Genomic DNA, 13,766 nt, shown 5'->3' with positions numbered 1-13,766 from the left:
ACCAACGCGGAAACATGTGCATTTGGATGCTACGCAATTATAATTTGCTAAGATACGGCCTTCGCAGAAAAAGTGTAGAAAAAAATAGACCATAATTATGGAAGAAACAATGCACCTGTCTCGCCCCCTACACAAACCCTGTCTGCCGCCAATAGTGTGGTATAATATATAACATGCGTTATTCGACCCGAAAAGAGTTTCCACTCGCACTTGTACCTTTCGCAACAATCCTCTCCCCCCATAAATAAAGGCCATTACAATACATTATCATTATCATTGAGGAAATCAAAGTTGTGAAACACCAATAAAAAAATTACTCTCTCTCTCTCTCTTCACCGCCGCCGAACCGCGTCCAGGTCCACAACAACAGATGGTTTTCGGCACTACTCCAATAATTTATTCCTCTATCAACTTTTTTCTGTTGTTGTTGTTGTTATTGCAATGTTTGCTCTATCAATGAGAAAACCGCTGCGCCTACTATGGCGCACGCATAGGAAGCGTTAAGAAATTAGCTGCTCCAGCGAACTAAATTGGGCGATATATTGTTACTCGCGCGTCGATGTTCGCACCGATCGATCGCTCGTATAGTACAAGAGACGAAATTTCGTTGACCTTCTTTTTTCGGGCGCTCTCGAATAATAATTACTTAAGCACACCATCCGCATCAGCACCAGTGCAGTGGTAGCTAGCAGCGTGTTACCCGCGACGAGAGGGCACTGCTGGTGGTAGCGAAATCCGCATTTGAAGAAAGTGAAACATGAATCAAATGTATTCATCCCATATTTTGATAGCTTATTTTCTCATCTCGCGCCGCGCACCAATGGCGAGAGCTCCGTCTAGGTGGCTGATTCAACTATGGATATAAGCAAAAATAGCAGTAAATTTTAGCCTCACGAACGCATAACCGTTAGCGGTGAAATATTCGTTTTACATCCGAAAAAGTTATGAGGAAACCACGGAAAGCAAGACTAGTAGAAGTAGTACCCGAATGGTTTTGTAAAATGTTGGCACTGGAATTCCATGGCGAAATGTTTACCTTCTGATTTAACAAATTTCACAATTCGTCTTTATTAATTCTTAATGTAATAATATATATTTTTCCAACCCAAGCTTCAAACCCATTTTATTGGTTTGTATTACGAAATTGTAAACAGGTGCTTGCTCGACACTATCGATCTAAGTTGGCAATGGTTTTAACCACTTGGGTTAGCTTTGACAGTTACCCAACCAACGGATAGGAATTAAGGTGGTTGAATGGAAGGTTGCCCTAATTCAATTTCATAAAAAAATCTATTTCTAAATTTGTATACATCTTTTTAGGTAGAATTTGACAGTGCCGGTTTACTATAACTTTTGATTTGTTTTGACGACTTTGTCATTCTTTAAATAGTAAGCAGAACGTATTTTAATGTTTGTCCGACGTTTCGGTGCTGTTTGGCACCATCTTCAGGAAAAACTTATTTTAATGTCGTTATTAGTCTGATGTATGTAATATATACAACAAATTTTAAAAAAATCGGAGTCAATTGTTGCAACTGAGCAGGATTCCGAAACGATTTCCGAATGGTTTGACTGGGTGGTCACCTCAGGGATTCCTCAATTTAGGAATGACAATGGTTCACACAAACTAGTGAATTAATTGCTACCTAAAACATCAACTGTAGAATTAGCTACATCTTTGGAAAGTGCTCCGACAGCTAAATACGTGAAGTAATCTCCACGCGCCGCTCAAACTCGTCCAACGGATGCTCCAACGCAAGCGTACATGTTTTCTGACAATTATTATTGCCAACCCCCCGCAACAATAAATATAGTCAGTGGCTGTGCCGCCTTTGTAGCCAACACCGTATCTGTCGGGCAAGTTATACAAATTAGAGAGATAGATAAAAACGCGCGTTCACCACATATATAGATATATACACAAAGGTCATCCGATTGTTTTGGTGACAGTGTCGCGTCGGGCGTGGATTGTGCCCGGGCTGGGACACCCGGCTAATATAAATGTTTGTTCAGTTTAACGCCACTTTCCGTTGCGTTTACGTGATCGACACACCACGCTCGCAGCGCAGCCAGCCAAGCCAGAGGAAATTTGAGTATGCTGAGTTTTTCCACAGCAGCCGTATAATATGTTAGTGCAAACTAGTTTCATGTTCATCAACTGCTACCGCCGACCGCCTTCGGATAAAATTAGACCGCAAAACTCCCCAGCAGCAGCAGCGCACAGATGCAACTTGGAGGAACGGGAATGCAGCCCCAGAGCTTCACCGGTGTGCGGGGTGTGTGTGTGTATGGCGACACGACTGAAGAGTTGTGGATGTGCTAAGTGGTTGTTGCATAATACCCGCGTTTTCTGCTTTCTAACTGACATAATTAGCATTTTACGACGAAACGGGAGTATAGACGAAACAACACACAAGACCCCGCCGGGACAGCAGCTGTTTCCGTGTTCAGTCTTAATCATAATCTATATTCCGGAGAGTTGCTGCTTTTTTGGACGAGTCTGTTGACAATCAGATAAAGTCTGCTTTTTGTAATGCTATGCGGTCATCGATCTCCTAAAAACAGAAACTGCAAATCAGTAATAGGAGATTTTCACTCTAACCTAATAAATCCAGCTAGACCGGAATTCTGGTTGGTTCTAGTTAGTATCCGGCTTCAGTGACATAACCGATTCTAATTAGAACCGGTTGTGTCACTGGAGCCAGATAATAACTAGAGTCAGCCAAAGTTCTAACTCATTTTCCGACTAGACTTACTGGAAAGACACTTCTTTCTAATTTGAATGAAAATATCGTAGTAAAAACCTAAATGGTTTCATAAAATTGAAACTCAGTCAATCGTTACCTGATGCTATTTTGTTTCGTTAAATCATGTCCGTAGGTTTCAAGGACGATAAAACTGCATTCTGATATAATAGAACTCGTTCGCGGAGGCGTTCTGTAACTGGGTTGTTTTTACTGGACCTTTGGTAGTTAAACTGTCACTTAATTAAGCTATAAGCAATTGAAGCATGAATCGATTAAATGGTCCATGGAATTCCTGATATACGGATTAATTTTTGTTTCATCCACATTTTAGATTTTTTGTCCAGATTTATCCAGATAAAACAATAGCTAAAAACAAGTCATGGATAACCATATCGATTTCGCCCCATCAATATCTGGCACCTGACTTGGACATATGAGTTTATCTTGTTGTACAACTTGGACTCACAAGCAAACGACTGTCCATGGATAATGTACTGCAAACACATGGTTCTTACTGCTCATGGAATCATGGCGAAAACGAAACATAATCCAGCCAAAGCATTTCGCCTGGCAATATTTCCCCTTAAATTGCATTAAAACCATGCTGGGTAGAATAAAAATTATGAATTAACGTTTCGATTCGTCTCATCAGTATCTGGCTACAAACTTCGTCATTATCTGATTACAAAGGACGGCGGTAAGTTGTCAAAAGGCCACGTTTTTTGCCTCCAGTTGCTCTGGAGCAACTGAGAACAAGAAGTGGAACAAACATAGACTAGAGCTTCGTCAATCGTCAGCTGTTAGTAATAGTACTAACAGCTGATGATTAACGAAGCTCTAGTCAACACTTGTTATGAAGGTGGCAAATCGACGGCTTTCTACTAAACGGTCATTTTTTTTTTGAGAACAGCTGGTTCTTTTTTTAAATATCAGGCAAAAAGAGCAAAGCGCAAATGACAACAAAAGTTTAACTCTAACTTAATTTTGAGATGATTTTCGCAATGGTGTTTTAAAACAACATTGCGCATTAAAGGGTTAAAAATTTATTCGAACTTCATGCATCTGTTTAGACTAATTTTGCCCTAAAAAGTCTGGAAGTAGCTCAAAATCATCGAATACATTAACTACAAATCATTCCAAGCCCAAAATATGCTTCAAAATCACTCAACCCGGGTTCAAAGATGAATGTCTATTGAACTGTTATTTGCACGTCGCCCAACGTTCACTCTTCATTGGACGATTATGAAACCCACCGTTCATAGGGAGTCATTTCGCTACCGCATTGTAACAACATCCATTTGTTGTATCGATTTTGTTGGCTATTTGCGGCAACGCACGGTTTCCTTATCTCTACATGTCTTAATGATAAGCACAGATGTCTGTTGCTAAGCATTGCGTGTATCCAGTGCATGATATATGAAGGTACTCCATGACCTCGTGCTGCCTCTAAAATGGGTTCGAAAGACCCGTTGTCACCATTAAGAAAAACTCCTAAGCTTGATTGTTTTTGCGAAAAAGCTTTTGCAATGTTGTAGACAACCAGAGATGCGAACGGTACCGGTAAACTACATTTTTTACAGTTACAGTGACGCATCACTACTGCTCTTGCCAGAACGGTATCCAAACCGAGTACATTTTTCCGTACAGCCGTAAAATAAATAAATGTCCATATTCTTGTTGAAATAAAACTGAAATGATTGCATCTTTTCCGGAGATTTATACGGAACAAAACTTCCATTTGATCGATTCGGTGGTCACAATTCTACGAGCAAAATGCCAAAGATTTAAAACTTGCTGAAAATAACTCACGACTGCCTGTCGGTGGAAAGTCATAGTAGGTCTTATTGACCTGATATGAAATCTTTAATCCACTAGTCTCGTTAAGACTGCAGACATTCGTGCCGAGGATTGTAATCAGCTTAGTCTGAATTTAATTTTTTGTGCCTTCGTCCGATAGAAAGGCTGTGCCCATTGCTCCAAAAACCTCGACAACCTTTAGTTCCCTAAATTAAAGTTTTTCGTCAAATTTGTTTATTACGAGCACATCGTAAAATTTGTCCAAGACGCCAACGTTCTATCTGTTCAGTACAAAAAGTTATTTGCCTTATTTCGGAAGCACAAACAATATATGAACACGAGTAGCGTCCGTCGCTGGCGAAACTAACTAGCATGTTTCTCGAATACTAGCTATCGTACACTCTATTCGCTGCAATCATTTTTCTGTAAATATTGACAGATCGAAACAATAATTTACCACAATTTTTCCATGAGCAGAATTTTCACGTCAAAACCAGGCAAGGCCTGTTCTCCGAATTGGGCAATATTTCCCCTTAAGAGATGCATTGGAACCATGCTGGGTAGTATAGCTATAACTAATCATGAATTAATGTTTCGACTTCGTCTCATCAGTATCCGGCTGCAAACTTAGCCATTATCTGACTACAAAGGACTAAGTCCAGACATTGCAAAAAGTGCCTGAACTTTCTTTCTTATACGTTGTTGAAGTTGGTGTAAAAAAGCAAAAAAAAAGTAACAACTTTGAAAGGAGTGAGTATGATCACATAGTCTTCAACAAGATTGTGTGGTTTTACTATTTCCACATTTGTCTCGAACGTTGTTTGCACAAAAAGATAAAATTAAAAAAGTTGTAAAAAAGCTAAAGGGGTTGCCACAGAACACGCTTTATAAATCGTTAAACTTTAGTCCAAAAAATTCAAGTTTTTTTCAAATTTCTTCATTACGAGCTTATCTTAAACTTTGTCGAAGACACCAACTTTCTATTTCTTCAGTACGAAAAGTTATTTTTTTCAGTTCGATCATAATAAGCCATACATAATTTTAAATTTTTATCAGACGGTTGAGAACATTCACACGCTCACTCTGAGACCCTAGATGGCAGGGCGGCCTGGACGCTTCTACCAGGATTTCAGATTTTCGATGGTCTCTTCTGAACGGCCGGAACTGGGACCTTTTCTTCGATGCTCTGGCAGCGGTCCTTGACTATCTAGCTATGGAAATGAGCGTGGCTCCTTTGTCGAACCCTCCCTAGCGACGTTGATGACGAATCATCGGATTTCTGTTCCCCCTCTTGTGTGCTGGTAATTCCCATGAAACTATGCCGATGACACCTAAGCACGAAATCGTCGTTGAAAGCCAACAAAAACTTGTTTTGAGTTTGGAACGACTTGGCGCCGTGATACTTGCAGATGTCATTTAAAAACGAATTGGGTGTCAGTTATCGATGCAAAACATTTGTATTAGAGCCTGCCGTTTTCAGCCGGAATTCCAGTTCAAATGCACCAATTGATTCCGGATGAACTTCGCCATAAACCAGTTGCTTCTGAATACAAGCTGAATCCAGACACTACGGTGAATTTCAATCGAGTTACGGTTAGAGGCTGTGCTACTGTCAGGCCAAAATTTTTGATATCAGTCGAAATCCTCTGGTTGATCGTTTTCGTAATTATTTTCTGTCTAGATATGTGTAACTATGATCCGGAGCCGAAGAAGACATTTTAACATGTTCAATTGACTCTCGTCAGTGTCCCCGCCTGACTATATGAATATAACAACTATCGGAATTTACGACCTTCTGCCTCTGCTTCTGCCAAAATTCCGATTCCAGTGACACAAAGGATTCCAATTAGAATCGCTTGTTTTAGTGGAAATCCAGGTGGAGCCAGTTCACAGAACAAATTCTGGTTCAAAATATGTCGTAGATGTTGTTTCAATATGAATAACACAAATTTCCGGCTGTGTGTTGTAATCCTTTCTCTAACCTGTAAAGTAATAGCTACGTAGTTTACTGCAACTTTGAGGTCAATCAGTCTAGCTTCTCTCGCGTTAATCGCTTTTCGGCGTCCATTTCTCAACAGATAGTTCTGGTTGTTGGTTTGGAGGTACTGCGTCTGATTGTCTATATGGGACATAGAGGGATCTACACTGCGTGCGTGACCAGCGTTGTCTGATTATATTTAATTTCTTCAATTGATTTGCATTGTATGGTGAAGTGTGAGGACGTATAGAACTGACCCGTCTGTGCGGAAAGTGGAACGCTTGTAAGAAGAGAAAATCTGTATAGCCAGAAATGGTGTTAATGTTATTCAACTGCATCATGTTTGAAATGTGGTACTGGTCGCTAGATCAATTTATCTGCAGCAACAATATGGCACGCATCGTAAAACATGGTAACGATAAGGTCAAGATTCCCGTCTGTACGGAGTACAATGCAGTCGACAAAGGACTACGTGATTGGTCTGGTACACATGTCGCAATACGGCGAAGTAATCTCCATTAAAGATAACGCCAGGAAGCACTTCTTCCACGAGATATCCAACCGTGCTCGCGTGATAAGAAATCGGCTAAAACGCCCTATTTCTTCCTCTGTGATTTAGCAACAAACAGCACCGCCAAACACGATGCAGACAACAAGCAGGAAGTAGAAAAACTCTATAAAGAGAACTACGAAGACTCCATTTTGAACCGATTGGATTAGGGTTTTGCTGTCAAAAAATGAATCCAATCGAACACTGCCTATAGTTATAACATTGGACGTAATGCCATACAACGCTGGGGCATACGTTGCCAAAAATGCTGTTTTTCTCTTCGCAGATGTCTTTCTATAGTTTTTATAGGAGGAAGGCTTCACAATCGTAATCAGCAATACGAGGATACCAAAACAATTGTCCGTGACTTTTAAGACAACAGCAAGTATGGACGAAAACGACGATCAACGTTGCAAACTGAATAGCCCTCAGACGTTACCAAGCCGCGCCGAAAATGCTCCACAGCCTAGCAAAATAATTTCCGCTCGCAATGGTAAATTGTGTTCGAAGGATTCAATGGAAACACATTAAAATGTTATTTTTATCAGCAATTTTATCGTAAATTTATAAAAGACCCACGGCTCCATTCAGCTCAGGCATCGATCTGTGTCAAAACAATAAATTGGAAAAAAAAATTGAAAAAAATCTTTTTCACTAATGTGGAAATCCAAAACAAAGTTAAGGAACTCCGGTTATAATCTTATTCTTATCCAGTTTTTTGCGTTCCAAAATGCTGACGTAACATGTTAACAGTCTTTATTTTGGTCAATAAAGTTGTTTGTTTGTGGTTTGTGGATTGTTGAATACAGTGCATATCATTACATTTGAATCACTAGATCAAGTGTCATCACGACATTCCAGTTGTGTCCCAGACATATCAACCCATCCTTTTGCACATGCAAGTAAAACTAAGCGGCTTTTCTGATCTGTTGCTGACAAAGGTTTAGTAAAATTGATGGCGATTCGTCATCAAAGACTTCAACTTTCCGTTTAAAATTATACACATTGAACTTGGTCGGACCATATCTGTTCCGCTTCGTATCAGAGATAATCCGCTAAGTATCTTAAAGCTTTCGAAAAAAACTGACCCAAAAATATTCAGCCGTAACAGATATCTCGAAAGTTTGCCCTGGTAAGCTCAGACTTGTGATATTCGGTGTAAATTAAGCAAATTACGTTACTGTCGACAATCACTTTATGAGGAACTGCAAAGTCTACGTGCCAGCTCACAAAGTTGAGATCGGCAGTGTGGTTACCGATTCGAGTTTGTCTTGCGTGGATATACTGAAGCATGGGGTTAATTGTTTCAAGCACGTAAAAATTAATTTTTTTGATGGAGCAAAAATTATTTGCGTGCGCCGTCGTTGATTGCTACAATCGATCAATTAAATTTTTTAAAAAGGTGGTATATTTTAGTTCAATTTAAGCTTTGTGAATATCGGTTTTACATGTAAATTAGTTATGGAATTTACGTTTCGAGTTCGTCTCATCAGAATCCGACACTAACTTAGTGACAGGTCTGAGCTAGCACTGAATTGACGCTAGCTCCAAAAAAGAAAACACTATCTGTGTTTTTGAGCAAACCCCTAGTTCTGCGTGATGTCCCGCAAGAAAAGCAGTTCTGATTAAGCAGATGAAAATGAATGAAGTCGAAACATGGCTTCGCTTAGCAAACTAATGCAATATGTCGCCAATCCGGTACTAGCTTAGTCGTGTCACTAAGTTAGTGTCAGATTCTGATGAGACGATCTCGAAACGCAAATTCTTTAACACAGTCAGTTATAATTTTTGTGCCCTTAACCGTAAATGTGGTTTTAAATTTTTTTCTCCGTAGTGGAGAAGAAATAGTATTTGTCTTCACATTCTCGTCTGTGATTACACACAGAAAAAATATTGATAAAAGCAAGAGTGTTCTGCTCTTAGCAAAAAACAATCAACGCCTACTATTAGGTTGAAAGTAAAACTTTTAAATTAATAATAATAATCAAAATAAAAGTATGCGTTGGTTGTTTTTTTGCTAAGAGTGAAAAACTCTTATTTTTACCAACATTTTTTTCTGTGTTTATGTACTACCACTGAGTTCTACGTGTGGATAAATAAACATACACCCATACGTTGAAAGTGTCCGAAGCTAACATCGTTGTTATGGTTTTGACGTAGGACTTATGTTATTATTTACTATACTGAGCGTCATTTCAATATTTTCAAAACGGAAGCGTACTCTTTGAACCTTGAATAACCTTCTTCACACTGAACAAATTGTTAATCTTTGTTTCAGAAAACGAAAAGAAAACGTTCAATGCTTGGTACCGATACCTTGTTTGCTATGTAAAACTTATTTAAATAGTTCAAAAGCTAGTTTTAAGTCCTACAAGGAACTAACAAAGTGGATCACCGGCAGTGTAATGCGTGTAGCTTCTACGACGTTCAAACACACACTAGTGACTGGAAAATTCTCGCTATATACAGTAAGAAGCTGCACTTTTGCACGTTTACGGTGGAGACAATTTCGAGAGCGCTTTTCTTTGAATATTGTTAGCGGGGAGCGTACCTTCTAACTAATAACGAAGCGGGTCATCTACGAAAAAATGCTTGTGGCTTCTACGACGATGGAACACAAACGCAACTTTTTTCCTATAGAGAAATGGTGTTACCTGTTTTAAATGTGACCACCCATCCAATCACAGCTAATGGCTGTATTTGGTAATCGTATCCTCTACGTAATCTGCTACACAGTTGTTTAGAATATTCCCTAACAGATCGCGCAAAAATCTATTTAACCTGTTTAGTACAGCGGTAATAATTGACGTTGAAAAACAACTCAGAAAATTCAGCTGTTAAACATTTGGAAAAGGTAGCATTTTTCCACATTAGTCACTTTTCTGATCCCAATTATTATAGGCATTTTCTTACGTCTGATTAATTGGTCATAGTTAACCTCATGCATATCCATTCGAAAACGTAAATTTGTTGTTATTTTCCAGAAGCTAGGGGTAGATAATGTCCAGAACATTACCGGGGTGTTGACGTAGGATAATTATTTTGTGTAAAAGTAACGTTAAAAAATTCTGACTAAACATGCTAGTTTTGCTGGTCAGTCCCCAAATTTAAATTTCGAATTACTGAACTAGTCAACATTTCCTAATTTTCATCAGCAGAAATTTACCAAAAACTATGTACTCTTATTGACAGATGTTTATATATGTTTTATACGTAGATGTTGGAAAGAGATACAAACCGATGTGTAATAATATAATATGCCAACGAATAGTCCTACGTCAACAACGCGGTTATGTCCCGGACATTACCCACGCTTAGTTTTCTATTCTCCGATCGGCATCAAGAAAGCCACAATGAAATCTTTGTTTTTAGTCAAAAAAATCTTTTTACCATCTGTTTTGATTAAATCTGCAAATCGTAATATTTTCAAAAATCCATGGAAACATGTGAAATTTTCATCAATATTCCAAAAACCTGTCATCTGTTGAAATGAATATCGGACCGAAAACTATAAAAAAATTGTGCTACTAGAGAAAAATCCGTGAATGCGGTAACTCTGGTGTACAGATCGTCGAGCAAAAAAACTGAGCGTCGTTCGGCATTCACTTGACGACGTTTTTCGCGGAGAGACGTTACACCTGAGAGCCGCCAAAATCGCGAGAGCCGCCAAAATACGAACAAACGAATATAGAATGCACAAACAGAATGAGAATAGGGAATTATGTACAAGCTGTTGATCCACCCAGGCTAGACGAAGTACGAAAGGTTTTTTGAGTGCTGTGTTGTACATGGCACCGTGAGATCAGAATTTCAGCGAAAGAAGCAAGAAGCGGATTGGTTGGATGGGCTCATAAACTCTATCATCAAGGAGGGCCGAATGTAATTTATTACAGCGGTATAACGATCCTCAATACCGCCTTCAAGGTATGCTTTGTTGTTCTGCTTATCAGACTGCGTCCGTTGGAAAAATCCTTTATGGACGAATACCTTAGTGGGTTTCGAGAAGGACGATCAGATGTTTAGAATGGCCTCATAATGGCCTGGTTAGATGGCCCCATAATTTCAAGCTTCTCTTTCCCGATAGTTTTTAGTTTTCCAGGATTTGGGAAATATAAAAATCATTTCCTGAGAAATCTCGGAGTCTCGAGAATGCATAATTGGTAAAATAGAATTGTTAGTGTGGGTCCCCGCCCATTGCTTTATTGCGGGCAATGAGAAAGCTGACATTTTAGCCAAAATTTGTGCACTAGGTGGAGAAATATATGAAAGACTGATCGCTTACAATGAATTTTATAGCGTTTCTCGTCAGAGAACGCTTGCTAGTTGGCAAACATCTTGGGACAATGGAGATCTGCTACGATGGCTACACTCAATTATCCCTAAGGCATGGATCAAAGGATTGGATGTAAGTCGGGACTTCATCCGTGTGATGTGTAGGCTCATGTCCAATCATTATACTTTAGATGCGCATCTCCGTCGTATTGGGCTCGCAGAGGGTAATCATTGTGCTTGTGAAGAGGGTTACCACGACATTGAGCATGTTGTTTGGTCCTGCACTCAATATGGTGATGCCAGATCACAATTAGTAGATTCTTTACAAGTCCGAGGAAGACCAATCCATGTTCGTTTTAAAGACATCCTGGCGTAAATTCCGGGAGATAAATTTCCGATGCCTTCGAGAAATACATTCCCGGGTTGAAAGCTTTACATCCTATGTCCTATTAACTAGATGAACCATGGACTCGAGTATAATTACTTATCGAGGCAAAACAATCCTCTATCCCGCTGAACCTTTTGTCGGCGGGGTGGGGTTCAAAAAGGATGATCAACAAAAGAGGAAATATTACCTGGCTGCAAATCCTGAATAAATTTTGGGAATATACCATACGGACTGATCATCTCTTTATGAATTTCCAGATAGCGTACGATTCAGTGAAACAAGACGAACTGCGGAAGATGAAGCTTGAGCATGGAATCTGGACAAAATCGGCTAAACTGATTCGTTTGACGCTTAATGGGTCCACATCGAACATCGGAATAACCGGAGTCTCATCATAATCGTTTGACATTAAAAGGATGAAAGCAAAGGGTAGCTCTTTTCAATTTGTTAGTCAATGATAGGACAAAATTAGAAAAAAAATCGAAGGTGCGATACAAAGATCTGGTGTGTCAAGGAATGAAACTATCATCACGAGACCTCACATGCTTCTTGGCTTCGCGGGTGTCATTATTAACGTCGATCGCCGAGCAGTGGAAGAGGTGTTTGTGTCTTTTAAAAGTGAGCTGGGATGACTATAAACTCTGACGAGAAAACAGCTGGTTGAGAGCCAGGAAGTCTTGATAAATAAATGTGTTTAGTTAGCGTTGTTTCCTATTTTTTTTGTTCGATTATGGATGTGTTAACCTTAGGGTCATTCGTCTCTTTCTCGGGTTAGAGCAATATCTTTAGAAAAATCTCTAAACCCTTGTGCAGGGTAAAGAATCAAACGCAGGTGAGCTGCGTATAAGAACAAAACTTAAACACAATTACAACACATACGATTTTTGTTCATGGTTTTATATTCGTAAAGTAAAAACATAGCTGTTCCAATCCACAGTCGTATTTTTGGGAAAATGCAACAAAATGTGTTGCCCAAATAGTATTAAAGCCATTGTAATGCAAATGCCATCAAACGACAGCTTCAGTCAATCTTTACGAATATATCAAAGTTAGCATCTGATTTCTCCATTAGGTGACATTTATAATTGCATTCGATCTCACTTTTAAACAAACGCCTGCCCAGTTTTATTGCAAAGATTTTGATATTCATTGGAAAGCGGATGCATTGTGCGTACATATTACCTGCCCTCAGCCCATTGGTTCAATTGAAAGAAAACAACTGACACTTCTTGCTCAGTAGCATCAAAAAACGCTCCTCACCCTTCATAGAAAACTGTCATCACATTCACGCACAAACCGCAACACCACTACCGCAAATTGACCGTTTCGACCGTGTCCATATCTCTCGCAGCTCTCTTGCACAATCCATTCAGGAAATTAATGGCAATTTATTCCATGCGACAGCTCTCACGACACCAGCAGATTCACTGATTATTTCGTAGTATAAAACGAACACAATACGCCGACAGATAAAAACCCACAGAGACAACGATCTTTCCGTCACAGTCAGCAGAGAGTGTCACCGAAATGTAATTTCAGGTAATTGTCTTCCATCAAAGATTCACTCGTCTGAAACATCGCACTAATTACCGCACTACTAACGGCTGACGAACGCGATCCTATGACGAAACACAACCTGTTGAACAACGGTTTCGTTGCCCCGCGAGCAAACAAACGCGGTGACAAGCAGTTGACGAAAAAATACGCGTGTTTCCGTTTGAACAACAATACACACTCTGCTTGCGCGCGGTAAATTGCGCGTATTCGGCTAGGCGTGCGCGCGCGTCGATGAGAGAAATACGACTAATCCTACACTCGATCGGCTTCAACCTACTCAGTCAGTCCGCACCGCACAGTCAGCGCACCGGGAGGCGGGGGCCGGTTGTAATTTGATTCCGATATTATGATGTGCGGTTAGCTTAGCGGTGTGTGGCCGGGAAGTTCATGCCGAGGTGAATAGGATGAACGTTCCCGCGAGAGCAGTGAGAGACGGTGAGACAGAGAGAGACCTGCATTCGATGGGGCTTCTTCAAC

The 13,766-nt window shown here is 39.9% G+C and overlaps 1 protein-coding gene across 6 annotated transcripts in view; it reads right to left on the bottom strand.

Moving 5' to 3' along the window:
• Nucleotides 1–13,509, bottom strand: part of LOC131684324 (septin-4) — a 41,265-nt gene extending 27,756 nt beyond the window's left edge. For 2 of the 6 annotated variants that reach the window (XM_058967104.1, XM_058967122.1), the window contains exon 1: nucleotides 13,323–13,494. The gene's annotated coding sequence lies outside the window, so the exon portion shown is untranslated. Of the gene's footprint in view, nucleotides 1–12,992; nucleotides 13,161–13,322 lie in introns of those variants that run through there. The other 4 variants (XM_058967139.1, XM_058967112.1, XM_058967130.1 and 1 more) reach the window with 4 other exon arrangements.
• Nucleotides 13,510–13,766: the final 257 nt, after the last annotated feature.

The sequence above is a fragment of the Topomyia yanbarensis genome, chromosome 1 (assembly GCF_030247195.1).
Source record: "Topomyia yanbarensis strain Yona2022 chromosome 1, ASM3024719v1, whole genome shotgun sequence".
Lineage (NCBI taxonomy): Eukaryota > Metazoa > Arthropoda > Insecta > Diptera > Culicidae > Topomyia > Topomyia yanbarensis.
Note: the sequence above shows the minus strand (reverse complement) of the source record. Positions and strands in the feature narration are given on the sequence as shown.